The sequence below is a fragment of the Sapajus apella genome, unplaced genomic scaffold, assembly GCF_009761245.1.
Source record: "Sapajus apella isolate SASKATOON/1434 unplaced genomic scaffold, GSC_monkey_1.0 scaffold35, whole genome shotgun sequence".
NCBI lineage: Eukaryota > Metazoa > Chordata > Mammalia > Primates > Cebidae > Sapajus > Sapajus apella.
The window spans coordinates 10,540,428-10,567,532 of record NW_022436975.1 but is presented as its reverse complement, the minus strand read 5'-3'; the positions used below and the strand labels follow the sequence as shown (position 1 = coordinate 10,567,532).

Below are 27,105 nucleotides of genomic sequence, written 5' to 3'. Positions count from 1 at the left end.
CATTTTATGTATTTGAAAGTGTCAACTCTGCTGACTTATGTCTGAAGATTCTGTTCTTGAATCAATAGAATGTAGTGATTTCCATTTCTTAAAAGTGATTTCCCCAACATCATAAAAAACACATAGTGAATATTGGTCATTATAATGCTGCAGTTAAACTCTTACTTTTTGGTCTTGTATTTTACATACATCATACTGTTGATCATTATTTTGTGAAATCTGACTTGAATAAACAAGGAAGCTTCTAGTGAGCTGACCAGGACCATGTTTGCCCTTAAACAAATTTTAAAATGTTTGCATTTTATCCCAGACATAGCTGTCCAAAGTCTAAGATGGATTGAGCAAAGGAAAATACGTCAAGGTTTTCATAATAAAAAATTATTCCCAGAAAATCCACATATACTTTATTCATCTCATATTTCAAATTGATTTTCATTTTACCATTTAGGGTGCAGTTACTGGTGGTCCCATCTTTTAAAAAGTCAAATTTGCATTTAAATAGAAACTGTTTCAATCATTTAACATCCAAAAATCTGATCATTTTATTCATTCCTTTTCCCCCCGTTTTTCACTGTTGAAAAAAATCTGTTGTAGTACCTTTCCATAATCCTCATGAATTCTGAACTTCCATAAGAACTGTAGCGCCCTCTTCTTACATTACTCATTAAAATCCCATTGCTAATAGATCTCTGGGAATAGGCCAGGATCAGGTGAGAATGGAGGATGCAGGGCATAATAAACTGTAATAGCTGACAAGTCATAGTAACACAATATTTTCTTCAATCAGATCTAAAGCAGAAAACATTTCAATGAATATAACTTGTAAGTAAGCAACTAAATAGAAAAAAGGCATTGAAAATAATAACATGCAGATTGTTCTATTTAAAAAATATTGAAATACTTTTTATCACCCAGTAACTAACAGTATAACTAGTTTCATGGAAAAGGGTCAATGCATAAAAATATTTTGAAGTTTGCTCTGATTTTGCTTATTTAAAAGGAATCAAAGCACTTTATTTTTGGAAGAAGTTGTAATCAAAGATCAGTTTTATCAAAATGAAATTAGCTCAGAGGCCTCAAGTTAAAAATATAAAAACATATTGAAACACAGGTTTCAGTGTAACACAGGTTTCAATGTAAAGAAATGGAATTTCCTTCACCAGCATTTATAAACATCTGTATGTCCCTTGTGTTTCACATGAGGTACCATTTCCAACAATTTAAGAACATCAAGAAATGGCTCTAGTAGACTTGAAATGTAGTGCATTCATTCTGCAACTAAACTCCTTTAACGTTAATGACCAATTTATTCCCTATCAGAAAGATTATTTCATGATATTTGTCGTATTGACCATTTACTGCCCTTATAAGACAAAAGAAAAATCATTATAATTATCTTTTTCCGTGTGACATATACATACTAAATGGTTAGAAGGTCTTTTACAATGCTGTTCATTTTATATGCCTGCATTGTTTTAAAAAATGTATTTCTGGCTGGGCGCGGTGGCTCACACCTGTAATCCTAGCACTTTGGGAGGCCAAGGTGGGCACATCACCTGAGGTCAAGAGTTCGAAACCAGCTTGACCAACATGGTGAAATGACATCTCCACTAAAAATCCAAAATTAGCCAGCGTGGTGGCGGGCACCTGTAATCCCAGCTACTCAGGAGACCGAGAGCAGGAGAATCCCTTTAACTCAGGAGGCAGAGGTTGCAGTCAGCCAAGATCGCACCATTGCACTCCAGCCTGGGCAACTAGAATGAAACTCCGTTTCAAAAAACAAAACTGTATTTCTGTATTTTAAATTGTGCCGTTGTCTCCTTGACAATAGAGAGATAATTTTATTGATAGAGGGAAAGATGTCACAGCCCAATTATTTATAAGACATGTTTCTCCCATGAATATTTTATTACTTATTTTTTCTGGTCTCTTTTGATTTTTGTTGTTGTTTTGAAACTTACAATGCAAGGATGTCATTTTGTCATCTGATTGACCCTATAGTTATCTCTTACTTCTTGAATATTAGCAGACCAAAGTTACCCAAAATAGTAATATCTTAAAAACCTTTCTGTGTTTTGTTCCACTGATGCATTCTTAACTCTAGAGGTCCTTATCTTCTTTGTTTTCAAACTCAGGACAGTTTTTAAAACTCACAACTGCAACTTGCTAGCATTCCTATATGCTCACATAAGGGAGTAAGACACAAAATACCGTGTACTCAATTATCGTCCATCTTGTCAATTCAGGTCCCCTCAAAACTGATGACTGATTGCTGTGAGTTGCTAGAATCACCTTTCCCATCGTGAGATGTTTGCCTGTTTCTAAATGCATTTTTCTAGGGTGGGAGTGGGAGGTATGCGTTAGGTAGAAGTAAGGGAGATTGAACCACAAATACTTGACACCACTTAATTCAGTAAAATTATTGGGATAAAATTAGAAGAGGACAGACGACAACAATTGTGAGGTGGCTATTGATACCTCTTTGATATATCAGCATCATAGTCTATATCTTAAAAACCATAACCTTGATTATCTGTCCAAACCCAGGTAACTTGAGAAAAGTTCTTCCTGCCACATTGGTGATGAGTAAATTGAGGCAGATAAAGAGTAAATCTTAGTTCTTGCAGGTATTTAGCAGACTTTCTGCTTGAGATTATTATAGAGATTTCTACTATGCAAAGACTATATAATTACCAATTGTTTTAAGCTTGCTATCCTAATTCTTTTATGAGTCCATATCATTTCTAGTTAGAGACATTAGATAGAGTAGTGGAAATATAGTAAATCAGAGATAAAATTGAGATAAGAAAGCACCTTCATAACTAAATTGCCTAGTTTAAATTTAATTTCTTGAACTGTTTCTGTATTTTCTTTAGTGCCCTGGATTTTTATTATGAGAGTCATAATATGTGGCAGAAGATTCATCTGCATGGGCTTTGATCTCTTTAATGTGTATGTGTGCATACTGTTTTTTATCACTGATGTAGTATTGCTATATAAATAGCAAGGATTACAGACATTTTCATCTCTCGATTTTTGTATATGGCTATACTAAAAGATCCATGATAGCACTGACCTGGAGCAAGTCACCTACTGAGTAACAATAATACTAAATGATTTGAGTCAAACTAATTATACATACTAGTAGTGAAATTAAAAGATTCTCAACCCAAACTGAGCCTGAGTAAACAAGAAAATTATACTATTCAGTTGATTTCAAAGATGTGTATAATGAAAATTTGGGGGTCAATTATAAATCCATCAGATAGTACAATAACTAATTGCATTTTTCTATAGCATCCAGCTTTTTTTTTCCCAATGAACTTTAAATAATATTCATCTAGCCTCTAGCACCTCCTTTATATATGCTGGGTATTCCCATAGTGTCTTGGCTATAATTACTTTATTATTTCTAGAGTGTATAACCATAGTCACAATTTTCCTTTCTTATCACTTTCTCTTCAATATCACTTCTCCCTTGCTGCCAATCAATTTGATTTAGCTTTATTTTATAACCCCCTCAGCTATTATCTGTAAGAACTGAATATACACATCTATTCTTTTCATTTCCTCCAAAGGATTTCCTCTTCTTTTACCCTGTACATAGTAGATTTCTTTAGATCAAATTCTACCCCTATAAAGACATGATGTATTTTAAAAGGGTACCTAATTAAATTTTTGAAATAACCCATCTTACTGCTAGTATTTTGGCTAAATATCCACAGTCTTAATTTACCTTGCTCTTCCCATCTTGATTTCTATGTGTGCAGAATTCCAGTGAAAAATAATTGTGTATTATTTAAAGTTTTAGATCTGAATTTAAAAACCAAAGCCACCTCCTCCTGTGTCTACGGTGGAAGTTCCTCTGTGGATCATACCAAATTAATTTGTCTATCTCTTCTTCCACTCATGACGTGATAGAAACTCATTCAAGTTAATAAATCTAATTTTCTCTAGAAATTCCCCAGTCTCACTGTGAATCTGACTTGATAGCTCCCCATACCTCTTCCTAAAAAGTAGAAATCACTGTGCCATTCTGTCCAAAGCATGTTTTGCTCCCAGTGGTTTGCTCTGTCTTTGTTATACATAGAATTCTGCTGTAGCAATTCATGAAAGGATCTGTCTTCTGTACCAGCATCCTGCTTCAAAGTGATCAAACCTTTATGTGTTTAATTCATATTTCATATCAAACTATGCCCTCAGTAGCCACTGACCCAGCAGTTCCACACCTCCTGCCTCGTTTTAGGGTCTACGGTATTTCTACAATAGCCTTGACAACGCTTTCAACCCTTGTTTTTAGTTTTCAGAAACTTTGTCAACTCCACTTCTTAGTTTCTTTTTTTTTCTCCTTCGACTTACTATCCCATTCGGAAATTTAATCTTCTTTTTTCAGGTCATAGTGCTCTAATTTTTTACCTTTTCCTGAAATTATTTGCTGAAATTCTAAAGATCGCAGATTTCAGCTTTCATTTGTTTTTGTACTTCTTTCATCATGGTCCTTTTTAATGAACTGGGCATTTGTATTGTCTTTAAATCAATAATTTTTCAATTATATCTGTAATCTCAAAAGCAAAAGTATTTTGTTTCTTCCTTTGTGCTACTCTGGCTACTAATGAGAAGTCCAAAAAACTGTATATAAAAAGCAATTTGCATGCAGTTTCTTTCCAGTTATTGGGACTTTAGTTGCTTTTGGAAACTCATTTTACTAAAACAAATGTTTTAATTTTAAAGCAAACATTTTGATTATAAATGTGATGCCAAAGAAAACATTTGGTACTTCTAGGAAGTAACAGATTGAACTGAATTAATAAAATGAATTAGTAACTGGTGATTTTGGAGTGTGTTCTCTTGGAAATATTCAGAGAGTTTAGGGAACTCAATAAATTTATTATATATATTACATATAACATATTATATATATAACATATAATATATTACATAGACATATAATATATATATACCTTATGTTATATATAAATATTTATATATACTTATAAATATTTATATATACATATAATTTATTATCATATAAACATATATAAATGTAAATTCATTAATATATATTATATATAAATATATGTGTGTGTGTGTGTATATATATATATATTTTTTTTTTTTTTTGAGACAGAATCTGGCTCTATCACCCAGGCTGGCTCTGTCGTCCAGGCAGTGGTGTGATTTTGGTTCACTGCCATCTCTGCCTCCTGGATTCAAGCAATTCTCCCGCCTCAGCTTCCCAAGTTGCTGGGATTATAGGCATGTGCCATCATGCTTGGCTAATTTTTGTATTTTTAGTAGAAATGGGGTTTCACCATGTTGGCCAGGCTGGTCTCGAACTCCTGACTTCATGTAATCCTCTCACCTCAGCCTCCCAAAGTGTGGGGAGTCTAGGCATGAGCCACCACGCCTGGCTGCCATATCTTTTTCTGAATCAAGGCTAATCTTCTTTCTTATATTAAATATTTTGCACATGCTCACCACTGATTATTTGACATAAATATGAGAAAAATATTACATCTGATATTGTAGTCTGAGCATTTATGTAATTATTAATGGGCTAAAAAAAGCAGTTTCTAAATTTATAATCCTACTATAAATAATATATATATAATATCTCAAATATATTCTTTATGGAGGGGCAAAAGTAAGTTATTAAGAAAATATTGGTTTGATTATTGACTGTGACTCTGAATCTTTAAGATATGCTCCACGTTCAGTAAGATTTTGTCAAATAATATCTGCAAACACATGAGTGGGACAGAGGAATAAGTAACCTACTGACATTGATCATCCGTGCACACTTGGCAGGCTGATGAATATAGTTGTTCAATGCAGACAGGGTGAGAATCCAGACTCTGAAGCCTTGAGGCATAGGGAAAGGTTTCAGAAGCCTTTCCCTACAAAAGACTTACCAAAGTAATAGGACCACAGAACCAAAATGTGCAGTTCCTAGACACAAGTGCACTTAAACAGTTTCAAAGTTTGTTCAGCCAAGCTGCTGGCCTAAGTCTTCATCCACTGGTGGCCAGCCTGACTTTCCTCTTGCTTATTTCTGCTAAATTGCTCACATCTTGATGATAACTTTCACAGTAAGCCCCCACCTGTTTTAGTTGTCTTCAAATATATTTGTGAATACTAACCTTTCCTCATAGACTCCTTCAGCTTTCAGATGTCTACCTGAGAGTGTCTGGAGGAAAGGGCACTGTCTCCCTTAGGTGTGTTTTGCATCGGAGATAGCCTTAACTTGGTATTTTTGTAAGGTCTCTTTTGGAGTGTGCTGTCAGAGAGATTAGTGAGTCTGGTTCTGATTACTAGTTTGAACATGTGAGTTTCATAGAGTAGTGCATTTCTAAAAAGACTTAGGTAGGACATCAACCACAATAGCTATGCAAGTCTGAAACAAACTTCTAGAGGAAGGTCTCTATAGAGGGGGTTGAAATGGGGACTGTCTTGACAATCACTGCATAACTGGCTACACGCCTAGCTAATTCCAGAAAACCCAATAATATCACTGGTGGAAACTCAAGGGTGATGGCCTTTTCAAAGGAAATTGATGCGACTACTTTGTTGTTGTTGTTTTAATTAAATGAAGACTAGTTTACTAATGGGCATAAGTGTGGCCAGAATTTGCCTAAAAATATTTTTCATAACATATTTCTCTAAGTAGGGCTCACTGATATAATTTAGTATAAAAAGTACAAAAACTATCAAAAAACATAAAGGTACAGGGAAAGTATTGCCTCATTAAAGGACACAAAGAATAAGATAAAGTTATAGGAAAGGGGCATTGGCTTCATTTATTTTTTCATTCATTATTAAACTACTTGGTTACTTATTTACTTGCCTCATTATAACCAGCCTTTTTCCAGAAAGGACTTAGAAGAAAGGCAAATGACTGTATTCTAATCTGTGTGCAGGATTGGAACCTTGATGATTCTGAGATAGGGGTTTGCTGCTTCTCTGGAATGAGACTTTGGGACGAGAAGACCCTTAAAATTGGACTCAGAAATTGTTTTTGGACTCAATCAGATCTGCCTTAGTCAGTCCATGATCTCAGTTTCTGCTTTGTTTCCTAGTGTGGGGAATACATTGTGAAGTCTTTGTTGTAAAGACTAATTAAACAATACATGTATAGAAAATTTGAACTCTGAAATATGTTTTATACATGCAAAGCATTTTCAGGGAAGGGTGCATTTTTTCACATTCTCCAAGACTAAAAGGAGAGTGGAAATATGCTTGTCAGAAAGAGTAAAACTGCTATAAAAATTACAATGTTCAAACTGGACGAGGAATAGATTTCCATATTTATTGAGTAAGGGGAGAGCAGGCCTGGAAACGGAGGGAATACCAACTAGATGAAATGTGGCATCTGGGACAAGTGAATTAAAATGATTCCCAGCCCCGGGAAAAACCCACTAAAAACAACTGCTTTTTACTCTATGTCATTACTGAGTGAGTCACCTCGGTTTTGAAATGGCACAAAGTAATCGAAATGATATTTTACCTGTTGGTAAGGATTCATTCAAGCAAGTACATCAGTCACCAAGGTACAAAACGCTAAAGTATATTTTTCATGATGGAAAAGATGACCAGCATCTGAAGGGATGGATCTGATTTCTCTCCCCCAATTCATATTTTTATAGCACAAAATGAACACGTTTATTTTTCCATGTTGGAGGTAATCGCTTTTGTGTGTATTTCTCGCCTTAGTGTTCAAATCATGCTTTTTCAGTTGTCTGTGTTATCTGGAGGGGTGGCGAGATCTTGATAAACAGCACCTGTGTGCTCCAGGCATTAGCTCAATTTGATATAAATATTAGTAACATTCATGGTAACATGAAAATGAAACAAGATGATTGTCGTTTTGCAATCTCTATTTTGCTTTTTAGGGCATTGTAGTTCATTGAGTGTTTGCAGTTTGCACTCTTAAAAATAAAATCAAAAGAAATTTGGGATTCGTAAGCTGAAATTCAGAAAACAGTTTTGTCTTTGGGAAATTTAAATAGAAATTTCATCTTTGGGAAGTGAATCCCTAGCCTCTATATTAGGAAGGAGCTACTTGTTGGGATTTAGCTTATGAAATACAAAAAAGTAAATCACATTAGGGGCTAAGTTGGGATTTATAATAAATGCTATACTCTGAGACCTTATCTCCATTATCATAGCAATTATTCCTCAAGTGAGATTTAAATAAAGTTAGTGGCAGAAGATATTGGTGACGATGATATTGGTGATGAAAGTTTAAGATTTTTAAATAAGCTTTGGTTATTACATGTACAGGACTAAGGACATGTTCATTGCCACAAAGGAGTTCATAGTCTAATAGGGTAGACTGCTATGTGAATACTTTATTGACACTTAGTGTGATACACACAATTATGTAAGATGGATGATACATGGGAGGAAGGGAACACGACATGGAAGAGGATAGAACATGAGAAGGAAGTTGACTGATGTGACCAAGCTAATAGGGTGCCATCAGCTCTTTATGAGTCTTCAGAGCACTAGGCCGCTTTCCACCGCTGTCAAGTTAGCTGTTCAGACGTGACCTCTAACAAGCTGGGTCACCTGTGTGGGAACGGGAGTCAGGTGAAGCAGGGAGAAGGGTCAACAGCTTTCTCTGAAACAACCAAATTTCAGGCCATCTCTGGGAGAGTAAGAAAATATTTTAGATGTTCTATTTGATTTAATATATATTTAAAATTTTATGGCACTACTTTATACGTATCCTGATATCTTTATAACACAATTCTATCATAGAACTTCTGCCATTGGGTATCATTAGGAAATTACCAGTCATACAGGACAAAAATACAGCATTCTGGACAGTAGAACTTTCTACCTCAGGGACTTGGAGTTTCCAACAGGTCTGAAGAGATTTAGTCCTTTCTTAAACACACACACACACACTACTGGCATTTTGAAAGCTGTAGTCTAAATATAGATGTATGACTTTACTGATTTTTTTCCTTAATGGAAATGTGTGTGTGTTCTAGTCATTCTCTCATTATGCAAATTTGAATGGATTCATCTACATTTTCCTCTTCACAACACTCAGTGATCATTTCTCTGAGTCCCTCTCCTCTCTGGCATTGTTACACCACTCCATGCAGACTTTTCTAGACTAAAGTCAATACATTACTGACAAACAATCTTTTCATGTGAGTCTTCACAGAACGACTGACAAAGAAAGAAGGCTATTTCCAGTTATCTGCTCTTGCACTTTTTGGCTGTTTTCGACCTGGCTCAGGTCACTAGAAACCCTTGATGAATACTGGCAAGAAGATCTCATGGGCCTAGGTGGCAATAGACTGTGTTCTATTTTTGGAAATTTTTCCCATAGCTAGACCAATTCACAATGTCTTTATGCTGCCACGGTAACTGGCCACCCAGCCATTTGGGGAATGCTTTTCTTTGTATTCTGAACAAGGTATGGCAAGATGCCTTTTCCCCTTAGGTCATAATGGGAGATGATGAAATTGCCAGAAGCTCTACAATAAACTGAGAATGCAATCCATATAAAAGGATAAAACTAGTAACTCAGGAGTAAAGGTCTGTGATCTTAAATTTAAAGGAATAATCTGTTTTCCCTTCCTCCCTGCTCTTGATCCCATTCAGAGAATGGAAAGTTAAAAGACATGGTAGAAGTGAAATGTTATTGCATCCAAGAGCCCCATCCAGGTCTTACCTCTGGGTGTTATTACTGTTTTTATTTTATCTTGGGAGAAAACGGTGGTCTCAACTTGCCTTAAATGCATTCATTATTTTTCCATAGAAATCTCTGCAGTTCCTGCACCTTGTAGATGAGAAAGACTTTTCCCAGACTGCCGCAATGATTCCAAGCCTAGGCTCTGGAACAGTCCATGCTTAACTGACAGATTCATCCTTGTGCCATTCCTGGTGAAACTTCACAGCATCAGCTTTATTAATATCCACCAATGTCAGCGAGCCTAAAAGGGTCCAGCCATAAATATCCCTTGGCCATATACGCCCATCTTTCCAAATGAAATCTAACTTTAAACCTAACCTTAATTAAAACAGTGTATTTGCTATGAAAGTGTAGCTTGAATATAATGACTCTAGACTTCTCTTATGTGGAGATTCTGGAGTCCTCATTGCTAGGAAACCTGTATTGTTCTGTCCATCCCCAGAATAGGATGGTTACTTTTCCCAGTTCAGGTTCCAGTCTGTCAGCTTAGTTCTGTTCTCTGTCTTGGTGGCAAGCCAATTCTCAGGCCATCTATAGACAGAGATGTTGGGCCTTCCCCGAGCCCAGTGACTGAGCCATTACTGGACACAGGTCCCATGTTCTATCACTCTCTCTGTTCTCTGATTTTTTTTTCCTTACTTGCGTATCCAGGGAGAGCTCACCCTAACCTCTATTGTTGGGATTTCACAAAATTAAAACACCTTAAATATGCAACAGTGTTAGCAAATGAACAGCCACAGAGAAAACTCACTTCTTCCACTTTTTTGTCTCCATTGTTAAACTTTAATTTGGAGGCAAAGAAGATAATTGAAGTGAAAAATGTGTACATGATAAGAGTTCTGTATAGTTGGCTTCAAAAAAAAGTTAGGCAATGCTTAATTCTAAAAATGCAATTTTTGCTTAGCAGAAAGTGTTTTGTAACTTACATAAGCATGATTGATTGAGATATGGCATATATTTTTTTCATGAGAGGAGACTACTGCTGTTCTGTATAGAAGGCTAATTAGTGCCAAAGATTTTTAAAAGTAAGTTCAGAAGTTGACAGAGTATGGTTGACCATGAATCCACACAGGAGAAAGAAGGAGTTGGGCTGCCCAAAGCAAGAAATAATGTTGGACACCTAAAATGTGTGAGTGATTTTAAAAGAAAAATTCATTTGGAAATATCTGGTTAGGAGTAGGTTGTGTACTGAGGAAACAGATATCTTGTGCCTATACAAGGAAAACAAATAAATCTGTACATTATTATTTCCATTTTGAAATCACTGATGTATTTTTACATGTAGCAAGCATTTGTGTGCCTCGACTGACCAAGACATAATGGGGGAAGAGCATGTGGCTGCCTCGTGGCTGTCAGTTAACCACTAAGCAGCTCGCCCATTAGAATTCTTGTAGACTTAGACCTCCGTGCTTTAAGTTCTTTCTCAGTTGCAGCCTCTGCTTCCCCTTCGTCTTGCTTTCATTTCATTTCAGAAAACAACTATTTTTACATAAACTACAAAGTCACAGCCAGCAGCATGTGCAGCAGAGACAGATAGCCTGAGGTTGCCCAGGGACTTTTCATTTTTTCTTTGCTCAGACCCAGCACGGCCTGCCAGGTAAAACTAGTGTAACGAGGGCTCCAGCGTCTCTACCACACGTCAGCCCTGCCAAGGCCAAGATGCACACGCTGATAACACAGGCTGCCTGACAGCCGGGAGAGATTCTGTAAATCATGCTGCTCCCATTGATTACAGTCAGGAAGAGCATCAACCCTCCTTTGCCCCGAGATACGCTGTCTCCACAAGTGTTTGTAACATCAGCATGTTACCGGAGCTTTTGGAAGATGAATTCATTGCTAGAGAGAAGACCCCTCTGCAAAATAAAGAAATGCCAACAAGCCTGAGTATTGTCTACCACATTTCTTTGAAACCATTTTTAAAGTCGCAAATCTCATTTTTGTTTCATATTACCAGGGACAGAGAGCTGCTTTGAAATCTATTGATTTCAGTCTGAGTGGTGTTGAACGTTTTGAAAAAGTCTATTGGAGAAGATATACTTTTTAAAGGAGAAGATGGGCTTTTTAACTAGCTTTTGTGATCCAGAAAAAGTTCCGAGGACTGAAGCCATCAGGCCACTTGTTCTAGATAACAATTCCCTCCTGAAACTTACTGTAGTTCCACTTTCAATTAATCTGCTATACATTTTGGGTCTGTATAGGCACTGTTGAGTTTTCCTAGGTAGTACTTTCACTTTAGAAAATCAGACTTCTTCCAGTGCTTGAGGGAGAAAGTGAGTCACTCTCTTTTCTATCTGGAAGACCAATTCTTAATTTTCTTCTTAACCCTGTCCTAAATGAGCAGATCCCTTCACTAAATAGGATAATTTGGATTGCACAGTTATGAGCTGTTTTGATCATCACCACAATGTGTGATTTTCGGCACATTTTCCTAGTTGTTTACCCACCATGGGTTGTGGGACCATGGGGCAGTGGTGACGATGTTGACTCTCGGGTCCACTGCCCGAGTTTGAGCCTAGCTGTACACTTCCCTTCTGCCTCAGTTTTCCTCATCTGTAAAATCTCATATTATTCTTAGGAGGCTTACAAGGATTAATTAACATAGACAACGCTCTTAGAAGAGTGCTGAGTTTTGTAAGTGCTCAACACATGTTAGATTTAGAACAAACTGAAACCTCTGGACAAAGGAACTGTTTTTGAGGAGCTAAAGGGGATAAAAGGTAGCATTTGCTCTGAAGGAAATGGATAAGGGACACATTTAGCTTAATTGTGGCCCACACTGTGGGAGCAGAAGATGGAAGTATGCCCTCAGTGCCCAGGTAGGTGAGTGCTTGCCTCGATTCTGTTGTCACAGGCTGACCAGCACAGAGATGCCTAACAATGAGCAGCACGTGCATGCAAACCTGCAGACCTGCAGACCTCTGGGATGCTAGCTGCAGGCTCCCTCATCCCAGCCCGCTCCCCTTCTCTGCTGTTCCACATTCTGCACCGTAGAATTTTGGCGTTGATGGTGGTTACCGATAGAAACTTCAGTATCCTTCAAATATGGCGTGTAGAGGAAACCTCGTTGGGAAAAGAGACGAGTGCTTTCTTCTCTGTTAAGTTTCTTTTGGTTGCAAGTAACAGAAACCAATTCTAGCTAGCTCTAGCAAAAAAAAAAAAAAAAAAAAAAAAAAAAAAAAAAGAAGCAGCTTTGGTAGAAGGATTCTAGAGTATTTCATGCATCCAGAGATTGAAAAACCAAGTCTGAGCAGGACAACCAAACCTTGAGGCCACCATAGCATAGTTGAAAGCATGGACCCTAGATCCGAATCCAATCTGAATATGTATCCCAGCTCCTTACCTTGCTAGCTGTGTCATCCCAGGCCAATTCCTGACCTACTCTGTGCCTCAGTTTTGCCATCGGAAGAATGGTAATTGATAATAATACCCACCTCATAGTGTGATTATGTAAATTAAAAGAGGTAGTATTTGAAGCGGCTTGGGACAGTGGGATATAGTAAATATTGCATGAAGCCTGGTTAAATTAGAAGTGTCGGCACTCTTGCACCCTCTCAGAGGAGCACAACAATTGCTGGGATACAGCTCTGAGGATATTGTGTCTATGGAGTGATTCTGATTGGCTCAGCCTGTGTCTGACCTCAATTATGGATCAAGATGATGTTGGTTGTCATGAAGTGTGAGTAGGGCTCCTTTGAGCCAGTCTGTAGGCTAGAGCCAGGTTATAGGGGACAGTGATCCAAGTGAAGGCTTTGGTTATGAGCCTCCCAGCCATAATGGGCTTTCAATCTTTCAAGTTCAAAAGGAAGAGTGGTCATAGAACATTTCATTTGAAAGTAGTGTGTGTTAATAATTAACACATTGTCAAATACAGCTAATTGGAGGACACTTAAATTTTTTCTGTAGAAATATAAGACTCTTAAAACTCTAATATTTGAAGAGCTTAATGAGATGCAAGTGAAATAGCATATGGTCTTTTGCTAACACTAAAGGAAAAACGATTATTCAAGCAGACATGTAGCTATTAGTTAATGGGAGCAAAGCAAGGCAACATATGTAAAGCTGTTTTTAAAAATACACCAAATACTGGGCACATCACTGTATAGAGGGATGCCCCCTTCTCGCATGGATACTCTAAATTTCAATATCCAGTTGATCTCCTGGGAAACACAGGCTTATGGTGAGAAGGACACTTTATAACACCATGCACAAAGCATAGCTAAAAGAGCTTGTGTTTTCTAAAGGTGTTGGTTTTTTTTTTTTTTTTTTTTTGAGACAGAGTCTTGCTCTGTCACCCAGGCTGCAGTGTAGTGACGTGATCTCGGCTTACTGCAACCTACACCTCCCAGATTCAAGTGATTCTCCTTCCTCAGCCTCCCAAGTAGCTGGGAGGCCACCACACCTGGCTGATTTTTGTATTTTTAGTAGCATCTCTACTACTGTTGGCCAGGCTGGTTTCAAACTTCTGACCTCAGGTACTCAACCTGCCTCAGCTTCCCAAACTGATGGGATTACAGGCGTGAGCAACCGCACCCAGCCTAAAGTTTTGTAATATTGAGTTGATCTTTGCCAGGTTGTTGGAGGAGAAAAATTTTATTATTTCTATCATACATGTAAAATATCTAGTAACTAAGCAAGGATATAAATGACTTTCTTGCTCTCTTGGGAGTATTTTCCTCTGCCTCTTCTGCCAAGTCTCACAGTTGTAGGAAAGGACCAACTACCTAGGTAGGCATTTACACCGTGAGTCAAATAAGTCTGGGAAATACTGCATGAAATAACACATTTCACTTCAACTCAGATTTCCAGTGCACATTGGCATATCAGAGGCTGAGAAGTCCTATAGTAAGCTTTATTATTTATTTTTATTACAAATTATTACATATTATTTATTATTATTACATTATTATTTCCAGTTATTTTCTCAGATTTTCCAAAGTTTCTTGTCCCATTGAGCCCGTTTTATCAGAACAATCCTTTTTTTTTTTTAATATATATGTAGAGAGATTTTATTGCATTTTAGGTTTTTGGGGTACATGTGAAGAACCAGAATAACTCTTAATATCCAAAACCCTTATTTTTGTGAGTCATAGTTTGAGAGTTGCCCATCGTGATTAATAAACGTAACTTGTTAATAACACTTTTTAATCTGCCCTAGTTTCATCACGACTTAGCTCAGGGATTGGCGTCATTTTCCTGCAAAGGACTGGCTAGTAAATGCTTTTGGCTTTGCAGGCCAGATAGTTGATGCGGCAAATATTCAACTCTGCCATAGTATCAGGAAACAGCCATAGACAATACAGAAATGAAGGAACATGGCTGTTTTGCCTCAAAACTATGTTTACAAAAGCAGGCAGCAGACCAAGTTTGGGCTGTGACCATTAGTTTATGGACCCTAACTTAGATAAATAGATCCATTACTAGAATCTATTTTTATCTGCAGAAACCTGTGCTTTTTTGGTAGCTTTGGTTCATTCTTTTGAGGTTTAAATAGTTGTCTCCTTTCAGTCTTTGCAATGGTGAAATTGTGACCTTAGTTCATCATTTAAAGTTCCAGGTCAATGTTCATCCAGTGTTTGCTTTATATATAGTGTTTCTTTATCCAAAGTTTGCATTTACCTGCTGTTATTAATCAAACTGCAAAACGGTAATGGACTCACTTAGATTCTAGGGATCAGAAGACCTGGGTTAGGATTTCTGCATTACTTTCCACTAGTATGTCATTTAGGCCAATTTCTTTTCTCAGAGCCTTAATTTCCATATGTGTCAAAGGAAATGCTTCAGAAGTCCCCACGAACACTTGGGAGTGGGGAACCACCCAGCGTATGCATGAGATGAGAGGTGAATCTGCCAACCTCACTTCCGGTGCCTCTAGTAATGTGAGCCTGGTGCTGAACTGACCAGGATCCTGCAGGTTAAAGAAACTTACTAAGTGCCCCACAGCTAGGTACTAAACACCAGGCACTACTTCATCTGGCCCCAACCTGGAGGCCTCACCTGTCAAGGATAATTCAGACTCTTCATGTCATTGACCTTAAAACTGATTGAGAACTGAGTTCCAGTGCTCTACTCCACCCCAGATTTTCAAAGACCCTTCTAGGTCCAGTGAGAATTAGTACTTCCATTAATTTTATACTCAGCTTTTACGCTCTTCATCAATCTGTAATGTACCTTCAAAGCTGGTACTTGCACCATCTATATTACAAACGAAGGGCTAACTTCATGAACACAAATTCAACTCCATGTCTTGACCAAAACAAATAAAAAAGATGCAAAAAAAAGTTTATTTTCTAGCTCACCATTTCTCCGAGGGAGTGGCATCTGTTGTCCCTGCATTTCACCACCTGTCCTTTGCCTCCATTCTCCTCGCAGTGCTGGGGGAAGGCCAGTGTGTGACAATCGTCATTCTGTTACTCCATGTCCCTGAAAGGCAAGTCCTTGCTTGGTGTGGTCTTCAGATGCATCTGGAAAACGAAGGGAAAATCGCCTCATTACGCAAATTTAGGGTTTTCTAGGGTCATAGGACTGCCCCCAATTTCTGCCTTAGGCACTAACTGGAGAGTCTCCCCGCTACAGAAAATGAAACTCTTCTGGACTACAGCCTGTCCACAACTTCTCCAAACGTGTGCAAATATACTGAGGCTAAGCTCTAGGCCACTTAAAGAAGGCAAAGAAATTCAGAGTAAACATTTCTGATGCAGGCTTTACTCTCCTTTCCATGTTAATATCTAGACCTCACTTCTCCATAGCAGGATGAGACAGGACAGAGCCCACAGCCTGCAGGAAGGTTGCTTCTTTTTATATTCAGCCCTTTTTCTGTCTTAATGTGTCTTTTCTCTCTGTACTCAGGGCAGCCAGTGAGTGTATCATTTATCGGCTAATAAGTTGTCTGACAAGGTAGCCACTTCGTACCTAATTGTTTGATTTATTTATGTATTATTGATGAGCCCAGACTTGAACTCTGATTCCCTTGGAGGCTGCTTGATAAATCTCTTGGCTAATCCTAAAACACTGAATTACCTGCTGGAGCATAATACGTGACATTGCTTTTACTTTGTGTTCCTAAAAGGCCCTGGATATACATTTCGATGTCTGGGTTTAACAGTAAGAAATAAAATAGGATACATAATTCAAATTGCTCTTTGAGTTTAAATAAAAAAAGATATAAAACAAATCCCTCCAATCACTTTCTGACTCTGGAGGCTTATTCGATCCACATTGCTTAGAGTTATTTTGAACGGCGTGAACTAAGTACCAGGCTATATCTTACTTGCTTTTCCATGGCTTCAGTAGCAACCAGTGGAATTGCATACTCATAACTGAGGTTGCAGACTGGGAGTCCATATTCTATTTCTCATTCCTGTGGTGGTTTTCAATAGTCACCGTGGCTGAGACACCAGCACTCAGCTCTAAGCACCGTGAAGGTTTTCCTCCTCTTTTGCAATGCCTCCTCTGATTAGCGGAACCATGAGTACTTCCCTAAGTGCCCTCTCTGTCCTGTCTGTTTCTCTATCAGTAAATTTAAGTAGCGACCTTAAGCACTATGTTTTAAAAGAGTAGTGAGGATTTTTAAATGAGTTTATGGAAGTGCACTCAGACTAGAACATGCCATTTATTATTGTAAGGATTAATATTTGAACAATAATCAAAGCACATAAATTATAGATCAACAGTGAGAATTTTTTGTTCATTATGAGATTTATTACTATTGATGAACCCTTATAAGGCCCTCAGTCCTCTCACAAGATGAAGAAATGGAGGTTTTAAAAATGGGAGGTTTCTTGCAAACTTCCAATTCGTCCATACCTGGTAAAGCCCAAAGTCTGGGGAATCATTTCATAAGACACTAGGACACCATTAATGAATCCATGGAAAAACAAGAAGAAAGAGAACTGTGTTCCGCTGATCATTTACCATTGAAGCAGATAATTTGTCAGAAAATGTATACCAGTCCTGCCTTTATTTAACATTTTGATATTTTGTTCAATTTTTAAATTTCAAAAATGATGGCAAAATATACATAGCATAAAATTTACCATCCTAACCATTTTAAATATACCATTCAGTGTGTTACACATATTCACCCTGTTGGGTAACCAAGCTCCAGCACTTGTTTGATCTTGCAAAACTGAAAGTCTATACCCATCAAACAATAGTTCCCTTCTCTCCCTCCTAGCCCTGGACAAATGTCATTCTACTTTCTGTCTATATAAATGTTGGCTACTCTAGGTGCCTCATACAAGTGGAATCATACAGTATTTGTCTTTTATGTTTTGTTTTCTGCATCTGGCTTCATTCACTTAGCATAGTGTTCACAAGATCCACCCAAGTTGTCGCATGTGTTAGAATTTCCTTTTGAAGACTGAATAAGATTCCCTTGAGTGTGTGTGTGTGTGTGTGTGTGTGTGTGTGTGTGTGTGTGTATGCTACATTTTGTTTATCCACTCATCAGCTGATGGATATTTGAGTTGCTTTCATCTTTTGGCTATTGTGAATAATGCCACTATGGACGTGAGTATAATATATATATATGTGTGTGTGTATATATATATATATATGTCTATATTGATCTACATAATATACATATATATTATACTATATATAGATCTATATCTACTATATACATGGATCAATATAATATACATATATACATATATCATACTCACATCCATAGTCTATATAGACTCAGTTTTCAATTCTTTCGGTCATATACACAGAAGTTAAATTACTAGGTCATATGGTAATTCTGTTTAAATTTTTGAGAAATGTACAAGGTTCCAATTTCTCCACATCCTTGACAATACTTCTTATTTTCTGGGATTTTTTAAAGCCAGTTTTTATGATACCATCCTCACAGGTGTGAAGGGGTATCTCCTTGTGGTTGTGATGTGTATTTCACAAACAATTTGTGGTGTGGAACATCTTTTCGTGTGCTATTGGCCACTTATGGATCTTCTTTGGAGAAGCGTCTATTCAAGTTCTTTACCTATTTTCTAATCAGGTTGTTGATTTTTGTTGTTGATTTGTTGGCTTGCTTTATATATCCTGAATATCAATCCTTTATTAGATATATATGATTTACAAATATTTTCTCCTATTCTGTGGGTTGCCCTTTCATTCTGTTGACTGTGTCATTTAATGCACAGAAAATTTTAATTTTGATGTAGTTCCATTTATCTATTTTCTCTTTTGTTCCCTGTGTTCTTGGAGTCATACCCAAGAAATCATTGCCAAATCCAGTATCATAAAGCTTTTATCCATCAGATGAATTTTTTACATTACTGTTGGTTTAAAAAATCTTGTATTGAAATATCATTTATCTTGACTAGTCAGTTCTTTATGTTAAGTTTTTTTCCTCAGGCAATATGCTTCACCCTAGCATAGGCTCTGGATTTCAGGGACACATATGGAATAAGCCAAGTCATTCATTTGCTGTGGGGGGAGATTCTCAACCTACAGGCCAAATTGTTTCAATGTGTACATTGCAAATCCAAGTAGGAAATTTCTGAAATATATTCACTGCAGGTGATCTTGATGCACTACAGTGTTGGGCTTATCCGACACCTTTTACAGATGAACCTCTACAGGGCAAAAGGGAGGTGATTATTTCACTAGAGAATACACTCAAAAACATACACTGGGGCAAAAATAAAGGGGCACTGAGAAAAATATCACCAAAATTGATTTGACATTCTAAGGTGGATGGCTTATTTTTATTCATTCAATATTTATTTGTGTGGAGTTCTACAGATTTTCAGCAATTGCTTTTAGCAACCATCCTAGATGTGTATAGGTTTGGCAGTATCATGATTTCACTTTTACATACGAAGAACTTGAAGCTCAGAAAACTTGTCTCTTTATACATACTTCTGAGGCATTTAAGAGGTAGAACATGGATTTGAGTCTAGAGGCTTTAACTCTATGCCAGGGGTTCTTTAGGTGTGGTTCTTGGACCAACAACGTCAACATTACCTGAGACATGAAAATTCTCAGGCCCCTTCGCTGATCTAGTGACTCAAACACATGGGGACAGTCCAGTAGTCCATGTACTAACAAGTCTCCTAGGGGATTCTGCTGCATGTCATGTATGGGAGTCACCATTCTATACAATGATATGGGTATAGGCACTGAACTAGACTCAAGTCCACAGTGTCTGGTCTCAGTGAGTTTATAAGTTAGTAAAGAAAGTACACACGTGCAAATGTTTCAGGCACACAGTGAAACCAATGTTAAGAGTATGGAGTATTTTCTAATTCAAAAGAGGGATAAATATCCCTCGGGTTTGAGAATCAGGAAAGACTACAGCAGAAGGATGGTTGAAGTCTGGATATTTGGAGATAAAGTATGATGTCGCCAGCCAGAGGGATCATATGAATAAATGCAGATAGGAGGGAATGATGATGTCACAGGGCATGCAGACCACCTTGGTTTGGCTTCACTGAGCAGAGGGCAGATGCCAGAAAGCTTTGGATATCAGAATAAGAAGAATCCATTTTGTTCAATTGTCAGTAAGAAGCCAGGGCACATTTTTGAGGAGGGGAGAGCTATAATCAAAGTTATAATTTAAGGATGTTATTCTCAGAATTATATTGGTTGGGTTGCATTGAGAGGAAGCATGGGATGGAAGAGATCAGTTAAACAATAATGGCAACAGCCTGGACAAAAGGTGAGAAGATCATAGATTGTGATTTAACTGGTGGGGATGGGTATTTGAGCTCTGTAATCTGCAGGACATGGGATGCAAAGGATAGAGAAGGATTCATAAGTTATTTAAATTAGTAACTTCAGTGACTAAGGAGTGTGAGTCATGCCATCAATAAAGATAGGACCAGTTTTAGAGGAAAGAAGAATTGAGCCTTGAACACAATCAACTTGAGATTCTAATAGGCGTCTTTAATGAGATGTCCAGCAGGGCATAAGAATGAAAAGATGGAGATAGGCAGAGTAACGTTTCTTGAAAAGATATTTGAGATCTTCTCTGTTAAAGGGCGCTCATTCCCGACAAGAGGATGTGTATGCTGTTCCTCTGGGGAGCACTCAGGAATAAGGAAAGGGCTGTGGGACATAGAAGAGCCTGTCTTGAAGACAAGAATGAAAATAAAAGGCTGAGAGATCCAAGTGGAAAGGGCTGGCTGTTAGTTCTGAAAGAGGGAAAGAGAATGAGTGTAAGGAGTGGAGAAGCCAGCACACAACTTCAAGAGATCAAGAGGCAAGTGAGTGGTTAGAAGTGCATGCAGAGGCATACAAAGTTACTTTTTAGAAGTCCTGTGGTAATGGAAAGGAGAGAGAGAAATGAGTAACTTCAGCGGGGTGGTTGAGTACAGAGAGGAGCTATTGGTTGATTGTTTGAGTTTTGTTTTGTTTGTAAGAATAAAGGATAATTTGGACCTTTTTGTAGGTTTAAGGGGTGATGAAAGATGAGAAATATCAGATGAGGCAAGTTACCAGAAGGGATACAGTTGAGAGTCCACGGGAAGCATTATTCTTAAGAAGCGAGAAAAATATATCTCTGAAGCCAAAAGGAAAGAAGAAAGAAAGAGTTCAATTTCAAACAAAAATTTGCAGATGAAGAGGAGGAGCGTTGAGGTAGCTTGTTCGGGTGGACTTCTCTATGCAGTAAGAGACAAGGTGATCATTAGAGAAGGTGATCAGGAATCAAGTATTAGAATAGCAGAAAACATGTTTGGAAGAGGTGAGGTGGAAAATGTGATGGAAACTCAGTGGAAAAGATGAGCAGTAAAATTAGGGCTTAGATAAGACAGAAAACATTATCGTATAGTGGAATTAATCAGATACATTTCATGATTATTTTTGGCAATATTATGTGATTTTGAAGCAGAGACTAAAGAAAGTGAGAGAGTGGGACTTCCCCAGCCCAGGGAAAGGGTAAAACAGGTGTGGGAAAAGAAAAAAAAAAACATCAAAGATGTCAGAATAAAAACACTTGTAGACAAAGCTTTCTTGAAGTGATCGATTCTGAAATCTAGTCCACATCTTCTTGCAGACAATGGAACAACGACTAGAGAGAGGTAGAGGGATTAAAGGTAATTGGAAAGGAAGATAGAAGACTCAAGAGAAATGGCCGGCGCGGTGGCTCAAGCCTGTAATCCCAGCACTTTGGGAGGCCGAGGCGGGTGGATCACGAGGTCAAGAGATCGAGACCATCCTGGTCAACATGGTGAAACCCCGTCTCTACTAAAAATACAAAAAATTAGCTGGGCATGGTGGCGTGTGCCTGTAATCCCAGCTACTCAGGAGGCTGAGGCAGGAGAATTGCCTGAACCCAGGAGGCGGAGGTTGCGGTGAGCCGAGATCGCGCCATTGCACTCCAGCCTGGGTAACAAGAGCGAAACTCCGTCCCAAAAAAAAAAAAAAAGAAGAAGACTCAAGAGAATTAAAGAATGGAAGACATGGGAGGATGGGAAGTTCTAGTCAGAGCCAGGAATTTTGCAACTTATAGCCACAGAGGTCAGTTCTGTGCGGTAACTAGTTCACATTACTACCAGTGCCTGCAGGAAGTTGAAATGCAGTCATTAGTTAAAACTGCAGCCACAACAAAAAAGTGAAGCTAATTTGGAAAAAGATCTGCAACAGAAATATACAAATCAGGAAAGGCAATAAACAGAGGGAATGAAGTTGGAGGTTGCCCTAGAAAATGAGAGATGGCAAACAGGAGAGAGAAAATGTGGAATAAGCAGAAGATGTAGACTCCAAAAGAGGAATAGTTGAGAATGGCAATGGAATGATGCGCTGGCAGGAACGAGTCCTCACCTCTATGTCTTGACCTGTGAGATGGGGGAGTAGGAAGGATTATCTACACTGGAAAGGCAGAAACACCTTCAAAAAAGTTTTAAGATCTGTTTAGAGTTAGGAAAGAGTGGGTAGATTTGAAGAAGGGCAGATCCAGATGGATTGGGCCACATTAGCAGTTCTAACACCTCTGAGGTCAGGGACCAATTACCATGGTTTTTTCTTTCCCCCTGTACTTTGTAGGAATATGCCTGGAACATGGGAGTGGTAATACAAAATTGCTGAAATGGGTCAATCAATGAATACATTTTTAAAATGTTCGGGCAATGAAGTAGTAAGAGTGAGGAAAGGGGTATCTAGAGTATTCTTAGTTGGTACTTGATTTTTAAAGAACAGTGTTGAAGGAAATAATGTTTAGGAATAGGTTCAAGACACTGTGTAAACAGAAGAGTAAATCTTAGTTTTTTTCAGAATGCATCTTCCAGTATCAGACAGATCACTAATAGCAACTTTTGGGCAATGAGAGAATAGCCTAAGGAGCAGCTCCCAGGAGACAGCTGCTGAGGTTTCTAAAGCCACTGTTAGAGAATGGCCTGCACAGTGGGGAGGAGGGAAGTTGGGCCCTCCTTCCATAAGACTGTCTTTCTTCCTAGTATTTCTCTGTTCCTGTTCTCAGGCTTTACAACTCAAGAAGCTAATGCTATCGATTTAATAAGGCTGGCCCCTCTTTTTAAAACATAACAGCTATCTAATCACTGTGAAATTCCCCTGTGTTAAACAGACAATTAAATGATTTTTTTATTAAATTTACAGAGCTATGCCAACATCCCCCAAATCAATTTTTAGGACATTTTCATCATCCCCAAAAGATCCTTCCTTCTTGGATCTTTTAAATGATCAATTTAATGTAAAGATAATAGTTGCATTTGTTGAGTGCCTATTATAATCTGAGCTCTATTTTAAGCAGTTTGTATGTACTGGCTTCTTTAATGCTCACAATGACTGATGAGATAGGCACTATTATTCCCCCATTTTAGAGAGACAAAAAGTGAGGCATTGGTCACATTTATAGTAAGAGGCAAAGTCAGGATTTGAACTCAGCATGCTGGCTCTAAAGCTGCTGCTTTTAGCTACCATGCTGTATTGCCTTTAATATTTACTGGACATTTGAGAAACAGGACAAAATCATCATGAGGATCTATATTCTTTCTCTGTTGCCCTTTATACCATCAGTATGGAGTGAGAAATATAGCTTGAATGCAAAAATATCCATATATTTACATATATTTCCCTTAAGCAGCGGATTCTGGAAATATTGAAAAATTATGAATAATTTTATACAGAACAGAATGAAGTTGCAATCTTGGCAGTTATCTGGTTAACAAATTAGATCATTCAGACAAAAAGAAATTCTATTTGTTGGTTTGAAATATCTGGTATGGCCAGACAGCCATCCACATTCATCAGATTAACAGGATAATTGCCAAGTCTCTACTCTCCTTTGTTCTGTATCAACATAGCCTGAAACACAAATGGAATTTTCGTCCAAATGATAGAAATTTAGTCACTTGCAAACATTCCTGGTCACTAACCTAGAAAGACTATTGGGGGTATTTGGAAATGTTCCCAGAAATTCAGTTTGATTATGGAACAGCACAAGAAGTATAATTGTGGCATTGCCTCCTTATGAAATCAACTACTGACATTTTAATCCATGTAAAATCCTGTGTCTACTTACAGATATTTCTGGAAAGGTATCATGTCAAATGAGCAGAGCATTAAATAGGCATATCATTTTCTATAACCCTTCCCTAATGTTAATTTAAGAAAAATCCAATTAATACTCAGTATGGTAGGGACTCCAAGTAGGATTTCGGGCTACAGGCTTTATTTTTAGCAATTGCACTTTTCAGAGGTACATATGGGCAGTATTGGCTGAAAAGAATCTTCTTAACATTAATTGTGTACACACGCAAAAAAAAAAAAAAAAAAAACTTAAAAAAATTAAAAACCACAAGCATAGCTCCTTCTCGGTGTGACACTACAGTGGTGAATACATGGCATTGTACATTTGTTGGAATCCATAGACTGTACAGTACCAAGAGGGAGCCCTAATTAAACTATAGACTGTGGGTGATAATGATGTGTCAATGTAGCTTCATCAGTTCTAAAAAATGGACCACTATGTTCATAGTGGGGGAGGTAGTGCGTGTGGAGATAGGAGATATATGGGAACTCCACATTCTGCTCAGTTTTGCTGTGTACCTAAAACTGCTCTTAAAGTTTAGATTTTTAAAAAACTAACCAATATGCTATTTTAAAAACGAAACGTATTAATGCATAATTTTCCATCTAGGAATATGTTCAAATGCTTATAAACATTACACACCCTATGTTGTCTAAGATGGTCTAAGATGACTCTGCGTGCATATTTCTATTTTGTTGACATTGTCTTCTAATTCCATGCAAACTGAAGTGGCCCTAGACTCCCGTTTCTCAAGGTTATCCACCTGAGAGATCATACACTTGGTGAATTCCCTGGGACCATCTAAGATCCCAGGCAGATCCCCTTGGCCTTCCCACTCTTTCCTGAGACACCTCCCCAATGCCTACCCTGCTGAGAAAATAAAACTTATAATGTTATTAATCCATTAAATTGCAATTGGGATGCAAAGACAGACATACTCCCATTTTATTGCACCTTGCTTGATTGCACTTCACAGGTATTGTTTTTTATACATTGAAGGTTTATGGCTACTCTGCAGTAAGCAGGAGTCTTTTAGCACCATTTTCTAACATCATGTGCTCACTTCTGGTCTGCGTGTCATATTTGCGTAATTCTCACATTTCAAACTTTTTATTATTATTGCATTTGTCATGATGATCTGTGAGTAGTGGTCTTTGATGTTATTAATGTTAATTATTTGTGGTGTCGTGAACGGCACCCATCTAAGACAATGAACTTGATGGATAAATGTGTGTGTTCTGACCACTCCACTGAATGAACATTTCCCCATTTCTCTCCTTCTCCTCAGACCTCTTTATTTTCTGAGTCATAGCAGTATTAAAATTAGGCCAATTAATAGCCCTACAATGGCCTCCGAGTGTTCAAGTGAAAGGAAGAGTCTCACATCTCTCACTTCAAATTAAAAAGTAGAAATGATTAAGCTTATAAAGAAGGCATGTAGAAAGCCAAGTTAGGCCTCTCGTGCCAAACAGCCAGGTTTGGCACGAGAGGCCTAGCTCTCATGAATGCAAAGGAAAAGTTCTTGAAGGAAATTAAAAATGCTACTCCAGTGAACACACCAATAATAAGAAAGTGAAACAGCCTTATTGCTGATGTAGAGAAAGTTTTGGTGATCTGGATAGAAGATAAAAGCAGCCACTGCATTCCCTTAAGCCAAGGCCTAATCCAGAGCAAGGCCTTACCTCTCTTCAATTCTATGAAGGCTGAGAGAAGTGAGGAAGCTGCAGAAGAAAATTTGGAAGCTAGCAGAGGTTGGTTCATGAGGATTAAAGAAAATAGTAAGTCATTTCTGTAAAAGTGTAAGATGAAACAGCAAATGCTGACGTAGAAGCTGCAGCAAGTTATTCAGAAGATCTAGCTAAGATCACTGATCAAGGTAGCTACACTAAGCAACAGATTTTCAGTATAGACAAGCTACCTTCTATTGGAAGAAGATGCCAACTAAGACTGTCAGAGCTAGAAAGAAGTTGATGCCTGGCTTCAAAGGACAAGCTGACTCTATTGTTAAGGGTTAATGCAGCTGGTGACTTACAGTTGAAGTCAGCGTTCATTTACCATTCTGAAAATCTAGAGCCCTTAAGAATTATGTTCAATCTACTCTGCTTCGATGACAGTACATCATTTTACAGCATGGTTTGCTGAATATTTTTAGCCCACTGTTGAGGCCTACTGCTTAGAAAGTGAGATTCCATTCAAGCTATTACTGTTCACTCACAAGGCACCTATTCACCCAAAAGCTCTGGTGGAAATGTACAAGGAGATGAATGTTGTTTTCGTATCTGCTAGCATAACATCCATTCTGCAGCCCATGGATTGAGGAGTAAAATTTTGACTTCCAAGTCTTACTATTTCAGAAATATATTTTATAAGATTATAGCTGCCATAAATAATGATTCTTTTGATAGATCTGGGAAAGGTAAAGTAAAGGAGAGGATTTTACCATTCAAAATGCCATTAAGAACATTTGATTCTTGGAAGGTGATCAAAATAATCCACATTAACAGGAGTTTAAAGGATGCTGATTCCACCACTCATGAATGACTTTGAGGGATTCAAGACTTCCATAGAAGCAGCAACTGTAGATGTGGTGGAAAAAGCAAACTAAACTTAGAAGTAGAGCCTAAAGATGTGACTGAATTGCAGCAATCTTATGATAAAACTTTAATGGATGAGGAGTCTTCATATGGATAAGCAAAGAGAGTGGTTTCTTCAGATAGAATCACCGTTGGTGAAAATGCTGTGAATGTTGTTGAAATAACAACAAAAGATTTAGAATCTTATATAAACTTAGTTGATAGAGCAGCAGTAGGATTTGAGAAAACTGACTCCAATTTTGATGTTCTGCTATAGGCAGGATGCTATCAAACAGTATCACATGCTGTAGAGAATCTTTCATGAAAGA

General features: G+C 37.8%; 1 protein-coding gene across 2 annotated transcripts in view; it reads left to right on the top strand.

Moving 5' to 3' along the window:
* TOX (thymocyte selection associated high mobility group box) overlaps positions 1-27,105 on the top strand; it is a 306,725-nt gene that overhangs the window by 114,800 nt on the left and 164,820 nt on the right. The window lies entirely within an intron of this gene.